This window comes from Varroa jacobsoni, unplaced genomic scaffold (genome assembly GCF_002532875.2).
Source record: "Varroa jacobsoni isolate VJ856 unplaced genomic scaffold, vjacob_1.0 scaffold_647, whole genome shotgun sequence".
NCBI classification, from domain to species: domain Eukaryota; kingdom Metazoa; phylum Arthropoda; class Arachnida; order Mesostigmata; family Varroidae; genus Varroa; species Varroa jacobsoni.
Genome location: NW_019213549.1, coordinates 165,980 through 175,014, shown reverse-complemented (window position 1 = coordinate 175,014; position 9,035 = coordinate 165,980). Strand labels below are relative to the sequence as shown.

Below are 9,035 nucleotides of genomic sequence, written 5' to 3'. Positions count from 1 at the left end.
ACTGCTGAGGCGACAGTAGCAGCGGATCAGCACAGGTCCAACCTCTCGATGGCAGGAGGAGGACCAAAAAAAAAAGGAGAATATAACCCAATAGAGCATTATTCTGGGACGAACTGGGATAGTGGTGGAATTTGCGACAAAGAACCCAGCATAGCGGGAACAAAATCTGCCGCACGTGAAGTAGTGCCGTTATGACAGGCTCTTGAAAAAAAACCTAGAAATAGCCTTTAACGATTACATCAGTTGACGTATTTCAGAATTTGATCAGACTGCCAAAACAAGCTGCACTTCAGAATGAACATATGAACATCAAGTAGTATTTGCATCTCTTGACCGAACTTTGACTAACTTTTACTGAATTCAAGTACGATTGAGATCATTAGATTACCGTAGGTCAAAGTTCTGAACAGGAACTGATAAGGAGGATTTTACGAAGAGGTAACGTTACAGTCTAACTATTACGGGATTTTTTTTCTGATTTTGATAGGTGAATGTATTTCCATAGTGTTATAGCTGAAATTTTTGACAGTCTACCTCCGTGTGCACTCAGCAGATAATCCTGTCGGTTCGTAGTGTTGGCCGTATACATTTTATAGAACTATGAATCACTTAAAGGGGTGAAATTTAAATTCATAGCCCAACCAGGTTAGGTGCTAATAAACCCATATTAATAATAATTTAATATTCTGCAAAAAATAAAACCATTGCACATGGTAGACACTTCGAGACGACGACTTCATCCGAACAAAATCTCTACGGAGTATACACCACAAAATATCGCACAAGTTTGGCCAGAAGGAAAAACAAAAACGCAAATAAAAGCAATACTATTTACTCGTCCGTATATGCCATTTCTCTTGTGTGTATCAATGTCCGCTGGGGAGAGTTAGACGCGGTAAAACTGAGATGGATCTGTACATTGCGCATACGCCAGAGTCTTACAACCAGACTTCTGAAATGTTCATTGATCCACCGAAAAGAGAAGCGCTTTGCTCATACTGCTAATCCGCGACCTTAAATATGTCACCAGCATTTTTCGTTTCGTTGCGATCATGAAGATCTGAATATATCCTGGTGCTGTGCTTCCTTGCTCACATTCTGCACTTCCCATCGAGCCAGATCGAAAAGCATTTGACTGGTCGAAGATAGTAGTATTCATTAGATTTAATCTATTTCTTGATTCCATCTACCTATTTCTAGGCCCAACACGTCCACACGTTTTCGAAGATCTCAGTCTTTGACCTACTCATATCTACTGCTTTTTCCTGTCACATGTACAACAAAAGCTGCGCGCTAGGAACAAACTCGACAGCAAAAATCTACACAAAGAGAGCATTATTCGCTCTCTCGGCCACGACTCCAGCCGTCACTATCTGATACGCGTAAATCTATTCATTATGGCGATGCCATAGAGAGTGTATAAGAGTTTGATTGTCGATGAGCGGTATATGCGTCTTTCGAAAATTCGTGATTCGAAAATCTCAGCTTGTTTGATCTGCTTTTGCCAACATTTTTTCGCGGACTGTCGTGTTGTTTCACGAATGCGTCCTCTGGTGGATCATCAGTGACCACATCTGCCGGTAGCGAGAAATTAGCGATGGCTAAATGTCTTCTGAACCTACATGGTTACAGAAGCGTACGCGAATCACTGTTATAAAGGCTCGTACCACAACGATGTTACCCTCAGGCGACAAGCTATTGGCCTGCGAAGTTGTCTGGGTTAAGTTTGAAACCGACTCCTCGCTGTTATGTACAAATATAGCACAATATACCATGCGCAAATATCGACGAGCCTATACCAGTTGCTGAATCGAAAAGATCTCCGCAGATCTGCAGAGTGACCATTCTCCAATCACGGACAAAGCACATCTAACTATAGCACGTTATATCACCTAGCGCGTGCTGCACCCGTCGCTAGCAGCTCCTTGTTTGAGAATCCAAAAACTAGTTTTTGTTGCTTACACATCTTCCCCTACGACCTTCTTACTGTCTCTCTCTCTCACTTTGTCTCACATAACCTTCTACCGATTCCCTTCGCTTCAAGGTTGGAACTACTCCAGCAGAAGTACTTAGTAGTACAGGGCGGACTTCTTCCACCACCTGGAACGCGTCTCATATTTTTCTCTAGGTCCCTTTTTCCAAACGCAGGCCTATTGGAGATAGTAAAAGGCAACCAAGATGAAGCGTAGAACTATATAATTCCGCACTCTATAGACACGAAAAGTTTATAGGCGAGAGAGTCTACTAAGGAAAGGTTCATTAAGTTCATTCTGTACAGGATACCCGTCTTTCTCTACGCTGACTCAGGTAAAAAGCAATAGAAGATGATCGTTAAACGAAACATTGGAGAGCGGCTGGAGGCGGCAGACCTCTTATGTAATGTTTTGGACTTCTGCGCCAGGTTGATCGAATGCGCGCGCGTTTATCTTTTTCCCTACTGCTCTTTTCGTTTTCGTCTGTTCGCTTCTGTTGTTGGTCCACGCATATGTAGACTGCTCGCGTGCCACATTCAGTGGCAGCTGGCTGTTTTGCCTAGCAAAAAATAGATTCCAATAGCTTTTTCTATACGCAACTATACAGCACCGGCTGCTGGTTCACATTTTGTTCCTGTCCACTTTCGAGTTACAGTCGCCGTATCATGAATGGGCGGCCGCCATCTGAACGTGCCGAACCGCGAAGAGCTACGATATTGTAGGTAGGTAGCAGTGTCAAAAGGAATGACTGACTGGGTCGTCCGTTTAACGATATTCAAGGGGGACATCAAGGGACTGACTGGTGGAAACAATGAAGAGCGGAACAGAACAAACAGAACAAAGTAAACGAGTCATAGAGACTGCTCGAAGAAGATACACGGCAGGAAGAAGTCGGCAAGTTAAGTGGTGTCTCTGGTGATGACAAAGAGCTAAACATCTCTTATATAATATCGCATAGAAGCGCTATAGTGGCGCACCAGTTCCTTGACAGTGGCCGCGACTCGCGCAACTTTTTACCATTAGCAATGCTCTATTAAAAGGTCGTGAACAGCCGGCGAGGGAAGCAGAGACAGAAAAAGATGGCTGTCTTACCAAACCGCAAGCGCTATCTCGTCTGTCTGTGCTGTTGTCGAGATAGCACAAAAAAAATCGATTAAACAATAGAGGAAAAGAGTCAGCAACGCGAGCACCCGTTTGTGGACGAAGCCACTCCACCATTCTGTTAGAGCTAATACAGTGGATAAACAATGAAGAAGATGCGAAAAATGTTAACCTTGCTATTGCGGAAGAGGGTGAACAAGTAAAATTCATCGCGGCCAGACGTTAACGTCCATCTTTTTACGTCTGTCGATACGTTGTTGTTGTTGTTGTTGCACGTCTTTGGACCAACCAAGTCGAGGGAACATTCAAACGATAATGCACGCAAATAGATTTTGATTTCTATGCACCGTTCTCGTACGTCCATCTCATATCCATCAGATGATCCGTTGTGGACTAGATGAGATCATGAAAAAATCTGAGGTGGCTTTTTTTGAGAGGTCTGCATTGCCTGTCACGACCGTGGCGCTGGACACGCTCGGCCATCATCTGTAAACACTTTTCGACTATCGCTGTCTATGTCTTCGTTGGGCTGTTATTATGGTTGTTTTTAGTATTGTCTGTTATTGTAGATGTTTTCCGGTACATAGTTAAAAAGACAGGCGGACAGACGACCTTTTAGGTTTCGCTGTATCTGCTGTTCCATCGAGTGTAGCGCCGAGACGAAAACGACTCGCTATTCGGTGATGTAATGGAGGAACAACATCCGAACAGAAGGACCCCTAACGGATCCTCCACATATGATCTACGACTGCTGTGCGACATCAACTCACCAATCAGTCATACCGCCACAATGGCGACAGTGCATGCCGACACGAGCGTGACGTTAGCGGAAGATCTACAAGCAAACAAACCAAGAGACCTACAAGCAACGAAATCGAAACGGTTGCGATGAAGGTGGCGCTCTCGGATCAACCACGAAGAGAAAAGACATGCATTGATGGCGAGAGATGCCGACAAAACACTACGAGATAACATGGCTATAGAACAAGGTGGTACTATAGTACATACAGCGTTGGTGTACATGCACGGCCTCTATAGGTTTCCTTCAAAATGGCTATGACGGCCCTGGTTGAACGTAAAGCCCAGAAAACAGGACACCATTAAGAGCGAACCGAAAAGGAAAATGGGGGTGACAAATGTTGGTTGCGGATCTTCGGAAGGATGCATAAACATAAAAAAAAAAAACACGAAATATACGGAAGGTGTCGCATCTCGTCTTACTTCCAATCATCCTTCAGGCACTCATAATCGTATTTTTGCGGAGTCAAATGATTGTCATCCGGAAAGGTACTGGTTCGGCCTGAAGGTGGAGGCCAGCACACGATCATCTCCTGCGGGCTTACCACTATTTACAATAGGAGCGACGTTCAAGAGAGCGGAACTCGGCATAAGATATAATCGATAGGAACAACGAATGTAAGCCGCCATACGCAGATACCTTTGTCTGTGGCATCAGTGGCCGCGAATCGGAGAACATTATGACCATACTAAAGTAGCTTATTAATATATTGACCTTTAGATTTGAAATAATCATTGGGATAAGGTAAATCTATTGTACGTCTCTGGTATATAACTACGAAAGAAGAAACAATGAAGATATTTTAATTTTTTTTATTATTTTGTAATAATGAGATTTTTGCAGAAAAAAAAAAACGCTTGAGAGCTTATGAATAGAGTGACCTCTATTAGAAAATCAATTTTTTCTAATAGAGGTCACTCGACAGCAGTCCTTATGACGATGATTGCATGCAAAGGTCATTCTTCAGACCGAAAGAGCAAAGCATCTTGACGCGCATTTAAAGGTCTAATGCTTGTCAAGCCCTTCAAAAATTTTCCATGATCAGAACTGCCACACAAAGTGCATGTAGCATTCGAAATAAGACTACAGTGACGGGACTATGTAAGCCACTGAACCCTTCTGGCTTCTAATTCTGGTGGTCTGCCAAGTAGCGTTCTTATCGTTGGACGTTTTTGACAAGATGCGTCTCTAGCCCTCTATCTAACAGCCGACCGAATTAAAATGTAAGCAGGTTCTCGGGGCCTCAGTCGACTTTAGTATACCATATACATGTAAAAAAAAAAAACATCTATAGACTTGTATTAATTTAAAAAAAGGAAATAATTAGCTTTTCTTCAAACTTAATTGTTGTTCTGTTGTTGTAGAATTTCTGTGAGCGTTAAGCTAAAGCTCGACAGAAAATACTGTTCGAAGATCGCTTGCATCGTCTGGAGGGTGAAAGTCGTAAGGTTTGACTGTCGAAAGCGACAGAGCGTTCAACCGAAAATGATATATTTTAACGAATTCTCACCGCTTACATTAGGCGCGCTGAAGGAGAAGACAAAGGAAGCAATGAGGCTCAAGGAGAAAGATCCAGCGCGAAATTTCCAGAATTCGTCCACAGCCTAAATGCGTAACCAACGTTCGTCTCTTTCAACAAAGTCCTGTTATCCAGTGCCAGTGTTATGTAATGGAAGACAGCAGAATAAGCTAGCACCCGAGCATCATCGAGTGAGAACGGATTCTTTTAGGTTCGAAACTGAATCCGTCTCTTTCATGTTAACAAATCGTACGGAGTCAATGTACTGGACTCAGCCAGATACACACCCAGATATACGATTTCCTTCCAATCGGTCGGGTCTTCCAGATACTATAGAACCCAGGTCTGTATCACCGAAACGGACAAGGTGAAATATAACTCTCAATGATTATTATTGTTGTACTGGTGTATATTAAGACACGCGTTTGCTGACGCTTCGATCGGTTCTTTACAACAAACAGTTCGAGGCGATCTTTTCGATTCATGTACCTACGAACTGTATATAAAGGGCCTTTTCGCGCGTTCATTCTCTTTTCTCTAAGACATTTCTTATTGCAGCCCTGTCGACCGCATCGAGGCTCCTGACTGCTGAAAGTCTGTCAAGCGGTCTGACTGAATATCAGATGTTTTTTTCCCTATTACAGGCCGTTCTTTTGCATCCTTTGTGCTAACATTAAACCGGTTGTAGTCTGAGTGCTTTCTTCGTCGACTGTCAACACCTAAGTTTCTACTCAGGTGACCCAGTGGGCTTCGTAGCGGCCGTTTGATCAGGGCAGTCGCTAGGATGGGTCAAACTAGACCGCGTTGGACCATTCCAGTTCTCGGAATACGGCCGTAGAATCTACACATACATTCATTATTGTGAATATTATACAAGTGTATTCGCGAATCAATAAAGGTAACGGAAGAATCTAGCTTCGACGTAAATACGAGCAAAAAATATCTGTGCTATATGTGTTTTTTTTTTTTTTTTTTTCATATGAATGGGTTGACGATGCATAAAACACCGGATCTGTTTATATAGGCATAGCTATAGACTATGGAAGGGACCTGACGAAGAAAGTGGGCCTAAATAGAGACAGGTGATCGTGACGATTTTATGGCAGAGCCTCACCGTCAAGTTCGCCTGTCGAAGGTTTATAGTGAACTTCGCTTTCTAGTATACGAATATCTATTGGGGTCTGTTTTGAAGCAGTTCACAAGGCGCTCGCTTAAAGGAGCGATACATCTTTCGACTCGTACGTGGAAGGCGAGACAGTTAGGACAATGGAAATAGCCGAATAAACCCGGAACTATAGCTAATAAATGAATTGAGACACACTATAAAGGAAGATTAACATTCCTGTAGCGGTCCTCATCTTGACAAGTAAGTTCAGGTGCGGGTAGTGCATTTCCCAACACCCCAATGAAGAAACCTGAAGAGATACTATGAGATGAGAAGATTTACTTCTCAGCCAATACAGCTTAATCCTTTCATACAAATCATGCTTTCGCTGTATTTTCAATTTATGGTAATAAGTTCTTTATGAATAATTGTCTATTTTCCGCCAATGTTGCTCACACTTACCGTTTTTACGCTACTTATCGAGCTACAGATGATTTTTTATATTTTGATGAAATCAAATATAATCATTTGTCACCTGAATATTATATTGTTAACAGCGGTATGCTTTATTAAAATGTCGTCCTACTAGCGTTATTATTGCAATGGTGTATATACTCCTTTTCTGTATCTACTTTCCTATATGCATTGCAATTTCTATCTTATTTTTGTATCAAACGCAGCAATCGGTTATGCAAGGCTTCTTTAGGCCTGGTAGGCACAGTCTATCGGTTTTTGTAACAGGTTCCTTTTTATATTCGTCTCCTTTCAAACCTCTCCCATTTTTTCAGCGTCTCCAATGGCATCCGTGGCTCAAACAACGTCGAAGTTCTTACCGGTTGTAGGGGTTTTGCGATGCGGATTTTGTAAAGGCTCAAGTGCAGCGGGTAAGCCGATTCACCCGTCCCATGAACGCTGTTATAACCTACTGGGGGTCGCCTTCGCGACAGGCCACGGGCGGCGGCGGCGGCGGCAGCGGCAGCGGCAGCGGCAAACGAAATACTAGCAGGACAAGCCTGGTTGACCATAGCAAGACATCTCGCGCCAAATATGAACCGTTACGAAGTCGCCTACGGAGATACCAGCGTAGTGCGACCCGCTACGGCAAACACCAGGGGTCGGCCAGCGGTATGTTGCTTTACCAGCTAACAACTAAGCGAAGAGATATGAAATATGACAATTTAATGTTTCCGTTTGTCGTACATCACCCCCAGAAGGAGGAGGGGAAAGGGGGAGAACGAGTGTTCCGAGTAGAAGCAGCATGATCGCGGATAGAAGGACTAGCCCTCTTTATTTTCGTCTGCTCTTAGCTTAACTCATCTATTGCTGTGGACATAGGCGGCATGCGAAAGGAAGCTTTGGAGCATGCCAAGCTGATGGCGTTCGTCAGCGACTCGCAACATCAAAACGACCCGAAGCTGGCGACCGCCGAAGATATGGTAGTAGAGTATATCGGGTCGGTCACTGCTCGACTGGGAACTAACTTCCACTAGAAGACGAAGTAAGGATTGGTTTCACTATAAAACATAGCAGTTGATAACGAAAGACAAACTGCCATATGGGATTTCTGCTAATCTTACGTTGTGGAACAATGTTACAAGCCGTTTTGTGTGGGGTTTCGGAGAAAGTGTGACGTACGGAATTAAATATCAGTTGCTTGCTTGTCGCATATGTGTTTATAAGGCTAAAATTGGAAATTATTTTTGTCTTTTTGATACTTCGCCTATATATAATATGGCCTCTAAATATATTTCACGTCCGTTACACAGAAATCATATACGACCGTCGTAGCAGAGTACGCTAGCAAGCCGTCTAGCTGGAACCAAGGACGCATTACCGATTATAGGATTTAATGCTTAAAAGAAATCCCAAAAACACCACAAGTACCACAGCGAATCGGTTTAATATATATATAGAGAGGCTTAATTCAAGTACCTACTATTTGGCCATTTATAGAGCGAGAGCTTACAAATTAGATTTAACTGCTGCACGCACGCGGAACAAACGGCTGGTCGTTCTGCTTACTATTTAGTCTATGCCGCTTTACAAATGTATAGCAAACGAGAAAGCTTATAGCTGGTATTCTTTTTATCTTAAGGATCTGCCGAATCTCTATCAAGCTTATCACTGTGTGGCTTCGAAAACGCTTTATGGGTTTACGTGAGCAATTAAGATAGGATAGAGGTACCAGTGGTTCAAACTATTTGGAAAAAAGATCTATAATTCAGCGTTTTTTTTTTTTTTTATCACATGTAACACAGGCCAAATGGTGAGCACACGAAAGAGGTTAACGATATCACTGGAAAAATTTCTGGCTAAACTACTCCATTGCTTTTCTACTAATACTACTACTGACAATAGAAAAGAACATGTAAAATCCTATGAGTATTGCCGTTCCGAACTAGAATCTTTATCGCTTTTAGGTTCTCAAATTCCAGTACCATACTACCGTTATCAGCGATATGACCAACTCGTTTTCCTTTGGCAGCCCACTTCGCCCGGACAGCTTGCTCGTTGCAGCTGTTCTGCTACATCAAATCC

The 9,035-nt window shown here is 42.9% G+C and overlaps 1 long non-coding RNA gene across 1 annotated transcript; it reads left to right on the top strand.

The window, feature by feature from the left end:
- The first annotated feature begins 7,359 nt into the window (after positions 1-7,359).
- LOC147753219 (uncharacterized) lies at positions 7,360-8,095 on the top strand. Its single transcript, XR_015311882.1, has 2 exons — positions 7,360-7,622; positions 7,805-8,095. It is a non-coding gene; the product is annotated as an uncharacterized LOC147753219 (long non-coding RNA).
- Positions 8,096-9,035: the final 940 nt, after the last annotated feature.